Source organism: Neodiprion fabricii, chromosome 4 (genome assembly GCF_021155785.1).
Source record: "Neodiprion fabricii isolate iyNeoFabr1 chromosome 4, iyNeoFabr1.1, whole genome shotgun sequence".
Taxonomy (NCBI): Eukaryota; Metazoa; Arthropoda; class Insecta; order Hymenoptera; family Diprionidae; genus Neodiprion; species Neodiprion fabricii.
In genome coordinates this window covers 19,528,723-19,540,148 of record NC_060242.1, presented here as the reverse complement: position 1 = coordinate 19,540,148, position 11,426 = coordinate 19,528,723, and the positions used below count along the sequence as shown (strand labels likewise).

The following is an 11,426-nucleotide window of genomic DNA, read 5'->3' as shown; positions in this document are numbered from 1 at the left end:
TAGAGGAAAATGAAATAATGAAAAAGAAGCGATAAAAAAAAACTGTGAGTGCCAAACATATTATTTTAATGAAAAACACAAGCAAACAGAAAAGAAACCCAGTGTGTACCGATGTATTTATAAGTTAAGTTGTTACTATTATACATATATATTATATATATATACATATACATATATATATATATATATATATATATATATATATATATATGTGTATATATATATTATATGTATTTTATATATACATACATATATGTATATATATGTGTAATTGACAGTATTCTTTATTATTCGATGTCTGAAATGTACTAAATTATAAATTATTATTATTAACTATTGTTCGCCCGGAGAAATTGATCGGAAATTTCTGTGCAACGATATGAAAAAAGAATCTCGCCTGGTTCTGTACAACTGAGGCCTGATTTAGACCCTCCCAGTTTTTCTTCTCGTGTAATATTTCTGAGAGATGAGTGGAAAATAAAATGCGAATGAATAAATAATCGAAAGACAAGAAATGTTGCAAGAGAACGGTATCTATAAATAGTAAAGCTCGGGCTCTAAGTCGGGCCTAAGTCACAATATAATCGAGTGAAAAGATATTTCACCACATGTCGTTATAAAATACATGCTTGGGGAACGTTGACGATATAAATTACATGCCTACTCATATTTAATATCCTTCGTTAGTCAACCGAACCGAGAATTATATCATGTATGAATAAACGACAAGTTTGTACTACAAATAAGAATTTCCTGACCAAATCATGCAAAACGCGACACAGATTTATTATTTTTCTGATCAATTATATTACACATATTCATGTAATATGTGAAACGGGGTGAACGAATATAATTTATTGTACATATTATATTAACGATATTATATACTTGTAAATAATAAATGTGATTTTACTTGACGTACGAATGTACTGTATAATGTATAATGAGTAAAAATTAACAAACCAAGAGAAGCGAGGCAAATCAATAAGATTTTCAAAAATAAAATTATCATGTCGTATTCTATAACGATACAAACAAAATAATAAATGATATGACAACTTGTGTCATGAAAAAATATCTTACCTACATGTGCATTAATGATTTACGTACGTTAACGATATTATTTTTACAAGCGTTCAATTTCGAAGAAACAATTATACTCGACGTTTGAATCTTCTTCTTTCATTTATTTCTACGTTAACGCGGACTGAAGACGACAAGATTGAAGACGAGTCTCTAATCGCTGGTGTCCGTTTTCTCCATAGATGTAATTTTTTTTTCCTCATTCTATTTTCTTAGCACGATATCAAGTTACATCATGCTCAGGATACTTTCAGGTATACATTTCTACTCTATTTTTTCTTTCATTTCACCTCCATCAGGTGCCTCTTCTCTCATTCATTATTTTATTTTACCTAATATCATTCCATCACACCTTAGCTGTAGAAAAAAGAAGCAGGTGCAAAAAAATACAAACATCAATATAAAATATAAAATATATTGTACACCGCTTTTTATCTTCTTCAAGTTTTTGCACAATGTGTAATAATGCAGGATACGTGTGACGGTTGTTCGCTTATTTTTTACTGCTCTCCTCTTCTCATCGTATATTCAAATTGTTTTTCTTCTAGATCAAAATTTTTATTTCACCATTGTTATTTTGCAAAACCTATAAAATAGACGATATGCAGCATCGTTAACTTTGTGTTCATCGGTATCGCGTTGCCAGCCGGCTATCACATATTATGTGTACCGCAAACCCGTGTACGGGTAATTACTTTATAATAGCTGCAACCAACCTGCGTAATTACCACTTTCAAATACTCTTTACAAGTTCTTTCCCCTAATTGCTTAACTGACTTTCCGGCTGCCGGAAGGCATACCGCTTTACACTCGCTATGCTCATCTACACGACGTTGCTGTTGTTATTATTATTATTTTTTTTACTTCTTACCGTTGTTGTTGTTGTTGTTTTTGTAGTTGTTATACGGCAAAATTGCAACAGTTTGCGATAATTTTCATACATAATGATGCGAACATGTATACTCAATTTTTCACTTTATTTTATTTTGATTATCAATTTGATTCTTATCCTTCTTCCCTTCCCTCAGAACCTTTCGATATGCGGACATGTGATTCGATTTTTATCAAAGTTGAATAAAATTTGCAAACAGCTGCACCGCACGACGTGTTACATTGCAGTCAAGTCCAGGGTTACACATGAAAATGCAGGAGGCACCTTGAGGCACTCTAATTATCACGTCGAGCTGGAGCTGCAGTCATCTTCGAAAAGTGCGCTGCTGCACTTCCTGCTGCGTTGCAAGTGTAGTGCAACATTGCATTGCCTAATGCGCGAGATGTTTTGCACTTAAATCGTTAACGCCGGGAGCGAATCGAGGAACTTGGAGGAAAAACCGACTCGATTGCAACTTGATTTGCATCCTTTTTTTCAGACACTGCAGGTTTCATATCAAATTGCACAGACTTGATCGCATTGCAGGATGTGCTGAGGAATTTTCGTACCAATGATGGAGGTATTATGTAAGGGTGCAGCCAATTCAAGAGTAGAACACTTATACTCACTTAGCGAACTGCGGGATGCATTAGATCGCCTAGTTCTTTTTTACATCCGGTTTTTCATAGCAGTCCTCAAGGGATTCGCGATTATTCCTGCAAGTTTCTGCGACACATTGACAGAGCAGAATGTTGTTGGTATTGGTTTAGAAATCAAATCACGGGTTGATGGAAAATTTCTGATTGAAATTTATCGATCGGCGATAATCGGTGAATCAACATTTGTGGAATAAAATCAAACGAATCCACCGAACCATTCATTTCAACCATTTTGTAGTGATTTAAGACGAAAGTCGACATCTAGGATCTGTTTAACAATTTTAGAGTAATCTTTATTCTTGCAATATTAGAATTTTTACCAAGCAAATCAACAACGATTAGCTATGGTGTATAAAAACAAGCGAAAAAGTATCGATTCTTCCTCACCGATCCAATATGGGAATGATCATTGTGGGGAAATATACAGAATGATTTTAACTTGGGAAATTTGTTTACGAGGTATAATATTACGGTGAAAATCTCTCTTCCCCTTATTTACAGCAAACGCGTCGTCGTTAAATCCTCGGAGATTATATTTACCTTGAGCACTTCTCGTGCCAGCTTACGAGTATAGCTGCCATCGTTCTTATAATAAGGCGATGCTGCTTCAGCGATACAGCCGCGCATTGGTAATTTGGTGGTAACTGATTGCAGGCGAGTATTTTAGCCTTAAAGAGTGTTGAACAGCTGAATTGCGGAGATGGCCATGCAGCCTGACTCGAGGGCCGTAAAAGAATGCGAATTTTTCTCCTTTTTCTCAACGATACACTTTTCTTTTCTTTTCTTTTCTTTTTTTTTTCTTCTGTACTCCTTACCGTTTTTTCACCTTACTTTGTTCCTCCTCTTTACGACCGTGGAGAAAAATGCACCTCGGCAAATTATATAACTCGTCGCCTCGACTGACGATGCAGCAGGTTGAAACGTATTTGCGCAGCTCGCTCCGGTTTAACCACGCAGCTACGTTGGTAATTGAGGGCGCGTAAAACTCGTTTAAGAGCTTTTTAATTTTTGAAACCCCCACGCATGTATACGTACATACATACCCTGAATTGCACTCAGCTTCATTAAGCATTCACTGTTTACATTAGGTATCCCGATTTAATTATCCGTAAACGCACTGCGCTTCTGAAAAATATCGGTAAACTTCTGCATACGCATATTATCGAAATTTCCTGCGTATTTTCCCATTTTCGTTTACTAACCGTATATTTTTCGTTCAACTCGCTATCTAGTTAGACAATTTACACAGAGTGAATCGCTAAAGACCAAATGGAGCGTCGTCTGCTAAAATTTAATGCGCACGCGCTATAATCGAAGAGCGGCTGTTTACCAGGGCGACCAACGATCACACACGTGACTTCAAAATTTTTGAGGTTATGAAATTTGCTTTGTATAATGTACCGGGACAATCGCTTGGAACTTGAAAATCAACCGCGCATGCGCCAAATAATTCAATCTCATTGGTCGGCGAAATCTTCTCGCGGCGATATTCTTATCTGCGACGCAGGTGAGCCAACGTACGCAAAATGTGTACGTTTGAATTTTCAAAGAGCGTAAGCGTTAAATTCCGACCGTTCTTTGAAGAATCGATTTTCCGACCCTATAACGAATGCTTTCCAAACCTTTCCGAGTCACTGCCTCAATTATTTGAGATTCTAACCTCGAAAATTCGTATCAACTACATCACCGCCAGTATCAGTTTGACAGCTGAAACTCGGGATGGCCAGCCTGCACGAACAGCCGATAAAACTCGCGCATGCGCGGTTGATTTTCAAGTTTCAAGCGATTGTCCCAGTATTCGCATACGACAGTCACCGTGGTATCGTATAGCTGCTTTGGTAAATTTAGAAGGCAATGATTATAGACTGTTACATATTAATTCGAACAAGTCTACATTTTATTTTCTCAATAATCCCTGAGTATATTACAATATGCAAAACTTATACCTCGTCTATATACAAACACCATGTCCCGTAGTTTTAATTACACATTCGATAATACAATTTGATTTCTTTGCAGAGGGATTAAAATGCAAAAGGCTGATAGTAAAAAAAAAAAAAAAAAAAGAAAAAAAAAGACTAAAAAATCTAAACGCATGATATAATATGTAATGTGCTAGAAAACGGAGTAATTATAGACTGCGAACATATGATAGTACAGCTCACCGGCAAATTGGTTAATTTGCACAATTCGCATATCACGCGTTATACGTGCGAACAGTGTAAGGCGATCTACCGCGTTTTACATATACAGGTATAACATACGCGCAATGAAACACTGTCGATACGACGTGACGTCAAAGGGTTGCCGGAGACGTAAGCAGCGACTAATCGTTTGGACAATTAAATGATCATTAATAAATAATATTTCATTGTTCTTCGTCGATTGGGCGGATCGCCAGGCGCGGTTTGACGTAACCCGCAGTTTGCCTTGCAGAGACTCGCGTTGATCTGTTCTGCACTTATAAATTCTTCAAGGAAGCAATTATTATTCTAGGATTGTATATTCGCTAATTACACGATCATCGTTCAGCCTCTTATGGAACTGCTAAATACGATACGAAATTAAAGTTATGCTTACGTTTCGGGCACTCGTTGCAAGGTATTGCAAATAGTCCCCAAATTAAGTTTGTGCAGAACGTGGTGGATTTTTTATTCGGTATAATTTTAAATATAACAAGTTTTGCGTTTTTTTCGCTAAAACTGAGGCACAGTAATATATTTCACTTTCAAATTCTGTGATTTCGAATTTTTTTTTTTTTTTCATCCCAATGCTTTAGATAAATGTTTTGGATGAAATCCCTCCATTCGATCGCTTTAACTCACTGAAGCTTTGGAACCTTTGTTTTACAATTTTTCGTACAATATTTTCAATCCAGACTGTACACCCGGAGTAAAATATAATGTAACGTAAGAATAAGAAGAAGAAAAAGAATATTTCCCGTTATGCCGCGTAATTTTTTAATCATTTCGGATTAGTTTCTAACAGTTTAATACCGCGAGCTTATACGTATAATGAATGCGTTAATTTCGAGCGACGTGCGATGCGATAAAAGTTATTAATGTGTAAGAATTTATGACCGTAGTTATACGTATGTACACATGTACACATAAACGCGCACACGCCTACGCGCAGAAATAATTAATTATTACATCATAGATCGTGTCTGATTACATGTGTAATGCATACGCGGCAGTGATTCGTCAGATAGATAGATAGACATTACACGCCTGCGTAGGATATGTACATGTGCATGCGGCAGAGTGCTGCCACCTGAAAATAATCAATTTTTACAATTCAAATGGCGACGGGGAAGCCCCCGAAATATCTTTAATACGCCACTGGTAAGGAATCTCACAATGCCTGCTCGTTTCCACGGCAGGAAGGCGTACAATGGCGTGTCAGCAGGGATTCTTCCTTCATTCTATTGTTTCTCCCTCCTATTTTCCACTAAATCACGAATTCTTTTCATTCGAATTAGCATTTCTTTTTCCCTCTGATAAACGTGATTAATTTCTCAAAGTACTTTTCAACCTCTTTAACGAAAATTTTTCCCATTTGATCAACATTGTTATCACGATTTCAGGATTTTGATACTAATATTGTACATTTATGTAACGCACGCGCATTGAAGTCGGTAGGTACAAAATTTGTCTCGTTCGCGTGAAAGCGGCAAAGTCGTGGTATGAGAGAGCGTATGAAACCCGTACCTTATTCTCGCCAAAAATTACGCCAATGGAGAAGGGAGAACGTAAATGAGACGGAGGAGTTGGAGCGAGGAGTGTGAAAGAAAGAGAGGGAGAAAGAGAGAGAGAGAAAGAGATAGTGGAGGAAGGCCTCGGCGCGCAAGGGAGAGACACACAAGGGGCCGCGGGTTCAGAACTGCTAATTATGTAAATTGCCGGTGTTGCAAATTACCCCCCCAGTTTGTGTTCGCTCTACACACAATCCACACACAGTCTTGCGACCCGAAGTCGAATAGCCCATATAACACGATACGCTAACTGTTCGCCATATCCGATCCTCCGCCGCACCTCCATTGAGTGTAAGAGAGTAACAAGAATGAGAACGGTCGCGACATGAAGTAAATTTTCAGTGTACTTTACACCGATTTTTGTATTATTAATTGATAGCCTAGTTCTAACTATGCTAGGTACATAATCGTTTTAGGTTAGAGATAAAACGTTCGATTCAAAAGCACTAAATACCCTCTTCGGTCTGCTGGAAATATTGAATCCTATGAAGGACTGTGAAATCCAGCGTCAGTATAAGCCCGTGTGCAACTTCTCCAATCTTTGTCAATTTCCCAGCATCAAAGAATGCTAAGGTTAATCGCCCTAGACTGGATAATACGTGTTGCATAACGAACCGATCAGAATTTACTTCTTCACTGCGAGTGCAGGCCATGCTTCGATAAAAATGCCTGGACAAAGGAGTACTTTCAACATGTGACATGTGAAGAAGCTCGAGTCCTTCGTGTTTATCAGATTTCGAGATTCCCGAGAAGGGAATTCCAGTCGAGGGATAATCGTGTGGTCACGAATAGTGGAAAATTTGAGAGGAGCGTTTAATCCGTCGCGGTAATGACGGCCATAAACTGTGGCGAACGACACCGGGGTGCGTTGTGTTCGTTCAAGAGGGCAGGAAACAAATTGGGCCTGACAGACGGAATCGGGCCTTATGGCAGCCGGCCCAAACTCTGGGCACACAACCTGCGGGGATGTCGGGATGCCCTCATGGCAGGACCAGCCTCTTCGTTCCAGGAACAAGGCGTGTAAAACAGCGGTTAAATCGGGCGGTTACTATTCAAATGAAAAGCACCAGCTCCTCGGCCGGTAAAGTGTCTAACAAATGTTCGGATTGTTCGATTGGTTCGACTGGATGAGGATGAGGATCACAGATAACGAGGCATTAGGAATAGGCGACTGCATAGGGTGAAATTTCGTCCAGGCTTTGATCCTAATTACCGATGGAAGGCTCGATCTCCTCAGGCACAGTGCCAACTCTCCACTCTTGATAGCTATACACGATGAATTTAGTGTTTACGACTATCGCCAAGTGCTCGGTTATGGTGGTCCCGACTCTCCTTCGGTCAGGGTACAGATTTATACGGGGGGAAAACACTCGCCTGGTATAAAGGTCCTGTCCTCACCGTGTTATTTAAATCGGACAACGACTAACTTCGCCTCGATCAACCCGCTTGACTTATGTTAACCCAACTCCCTCCTCTTCCACCCAATCCGAATTGTATATCCAATTTTGCCACGGACAAATTATGGGAAATATAATCGCCATTGATGGTAATAATGCGGTATACTAACTAACATTGTTAACGACGTTGCTAAACGTTCCATACTCCAGGCACCATAAAATCAAATGGAATTACGAAATCACTGCGGTATCATACAAATATTTACTTTATTCAATGATTCCTTGGTCATTGGTAGTCATGTCACAGACACAATAGCCGAAATTGTATAAATAACTATTTAGCTCGAACAGAATATACTTAGTAGAATACGTAACTTACCGAAGATGTCCCGTAATTTGTGCGCCAAGTTGTCATGAATTTTGTCGAAACTATTTATTTGTTAGGATATGTTTACTTTTACCTAGAATTTTTTTGCAGCGTATGAATCGCACCGATCGAAATTGCTGAACAATAAACCATGCGGAACTGCACTGGGAATGATTTGCTGAATGCGGTGCAACTCGGGTTTATGGTGCTCGATAAAAGGGGATTGTATGGAATCGGAGGAAAGATTGCATTCAGACCCTGACTGCCGAGGGTGAAATTACCTTCTGTGTAAAAAAGTCGAAGTTACGTGGCAAAAGGCGGAGTTCTTCTTTTCACAGTTCGAAAAAAAAAGAAATCACGACATCTGTAAAAGGGCTCAGATCACTGCAGTGAAACAAGCGTCATTGGAGGAGATGACGTGGTCGGGAAACAACTTTGATCGGTATTAGAACCGAGAAATGTGGTGTGTATTGTAACGGGGACAATAATTGTACGAATGCGTCGACGGTACGTGAAAGAAATAATGGTGTAACCACGCTCCGGGTTTTATGCCGAGGTGACGCGACCACGGTCTGTGTGGGTTATACACGACGGTATCGGGTTACCAATGAAATAGTGGTACCATTTTGTTTACAATAATGTCCCCGTTCGCCGTGTCCACACTCAACGATCCTCGCTCTACCCTCACCACCTAGGAGTCTGACCGCCTGGTCAGGGTGTGAGGGAAACCACGGCGGCGTAGCCGCAGAACGAATCCACGGATTAATGTTTTGGTTGAATTGAAAGATGGATAGATTTCTGATTATGAACTGCCTTTTCCACTTGTTGGAGGAAATTTCAACAGTATCCTTTGGCACACTGTTGTCGATATTGTGAATAATGTCGTCATTCGTGAGTTCAACGTGGTACCTGATATGTGATGTAACGGTCTTGCGAATGTTGATCTTAGACTACAAATACCTCTCTTGTACATTCCGAGACCATGTATTATATGTTCTTCAAGTTCAAAAGATGGGTCCCACCATGCATCCGCACCTTTAATTTGAACTTGTAGAAATGCAAATTCAAACAAACCGTTTGCAGTCCGAGACGCGGCTGCGGCGTTGATTCTCTGTGCAAACATGTAGTTAGAGCTGTTAACCAGAGCCAAGGTTGGCCCAGGTTATGACGGTATTATGATAGGTTCGCATGCCAGGAGGGCATTAAACACGAAGAGATCCATTCCGGAATCGCAGAAATCCTCAACTTTCAGAATATGATTCCTAGTTATTAGACCTCGCCGTATCCGACCGTGGAAACTAACCATCAATCCCTCCTGTATCTACTCGAATAGGATGTCAATGGTTAGCTGGGAAAAAAGGTACCCGGCATGGTCATCCCGAGCTCCGACCGAGAAACAGAAGGCCCCTAGAGGCGAGGCCACGATTACCTCGAGCCATGGTCTTCGGGTCTGCCAGTCTCGCGTCTGACTGAGACACTCCGCCATGCGCGACATTTATACGTGCCAACTGCACCGGGCAGACCGTATGCAATAAAACTCTCCGATGGATCGATCGTCCGAAAGGAACCAGCCGTTCCGCAAGAACGCGCTCTCCACTCAATTGACCCGTGAAATTCACCGTGTGATTGAGCACCCAATGGAACCCACGCAAACCCAATCAGTAAGCCGAATCCATCAATGCACCTCACTGTGTATATATAACTTCGACCATTCACGAGATGAATGTACATCGGATTAGAAGGTCACTTGTTCCTTCATACTAACGAAAGACGAAGAATAATAATAAACAAACGGAAGTCGCAGATATACGAAAGAATTTGTCATTTTCGAGTAACATTGATCACTGACCATAACGACTATGCTTCTTTAGCTAACTTTTGACGATGGAGTTTCTACTGTTTTTCCAAATTTTGTTAGTATTCAAAGGGCAAAACAGGCGTGTATATTATCTCCAGCATCTGGAAATCCATGGTTGATACTTTGGCCTTTAGCCGACACGGACACTTTTCCTTATGCATATCTGGCCGGTTGGTGTGCACTTGTAGCTGTACCGAGGTGTACTTCATGGTAGAAGGTATCCCGTAATTACGGTCAGTGAGCATTCATTAAACTGATTACACCTCACCCCTCTTTCTCCCTCAATTTTCTCACTCTCCGGTAGTCTTGGTAAGTCTGTTATCCTCCCATGTCTCACCCCCAGTGATCTGCACCTACTAGACTCAACGCCGAAGGTGGGTGGTTAGACAACACGTAAATACACGCGATAATACACACCTTAAACCCATAAAAATCAATATCTGCCGCATGAATGCAGGGATGAAACGGGTTGATAACATCGTACAGGATGGTTTGAGCTAAGTGAATACAGACGCCTATTACTATTTACATCAACACTTCACATACCTGAACATTATGTACCGGGAATATGATGCTTGGCTGGAGAAAATCTCTATGCGATCTAGCAATAGACGAAGACTCTTCCTCGTTATGAAATGCTGAACTGGAACAGACTGTTGTCAGCGTTTTAGTTAACAATAGAAATAATCGCCCTCTAACCAGATCTTCTTTAGATGTTACCGAGAGAGAAATACTAAGTGATGCACGGTCAATTATCCAACTTAGGCCAGCAAGGAATAATGCAGCCAGGCTACGTTCTCGGCTGACTCGGCAACGGAATGAGCCTGAGGAGAACAGAGTTGTAGAAGTCGCGGGCAGCTTCTCGCTTCATACTCCGGGGCCGCGATTCCCGTCATAGATGAGAATCGAGTGGGCACTCTAGGTGTGCGCCTTGGGCCGCGAGTGTTCCATCCTCCTCCAGGAGTCCGAACGGAACGGAACAGCGTAGCAATTATCAGCCATTTCTCGCAAATAGCTGATGGTTAGTGATAATTATCTTCGGTCAGGGACTCTCTGAATTGCTGTGCCAACCACGGTACCGCCTCCCATTGGTATTCCATGCAACGGGTGTCGAAATCGAGAGCGAATAACTCTTTTCATTTTCGACCGGGCGATCGGAGTTCTGCAGTTTCGTGAATCGATTCCTTCCTCACTGGCCCGTGATTTTTGGCAGACGACTTACCGCTCGACGTTACTTCCAGTTAGCAAACACTCTTAAAAATTCTGGTCCATATCGTCGTTACACCGAGTACGTAGAGAATTGAATAAAACCTGTGAATATACAGCCTCAAGCTCGGCTGTGAATCTCGAGCTACACCGAGAACGACAATCGTTATAGGATACCGCGTAGCTCCGACTGATATTTGCCTACGTAATTAAGTAATGCTCAGTTGAAGC

The 11,426-nt window shown here is 40.6% G+C and overlaps 1 long non-coding RNA gene across 1 annotated transcript in view; it reads right to left on the bottom strand.

The window, feature by feature from the left end:
* LOC124180540 overlaps window positions 1-10,642 on the bottom strand; it is a 64,963-nt gene extending 54,321 nt beyond the window's left edge. The window contains exon 1 of the long non-coding RNA XR_006870280.1: window positions 10,536-10,642. This is a non-coding gene — a long non-coding RNA (uncharacterized LOC124180540). The remainder of the gene's footprint in view (window positions 1-10,535) is intronic.
* Window positions 10,643-11,426: the final 784 nt, after the last annotated feature.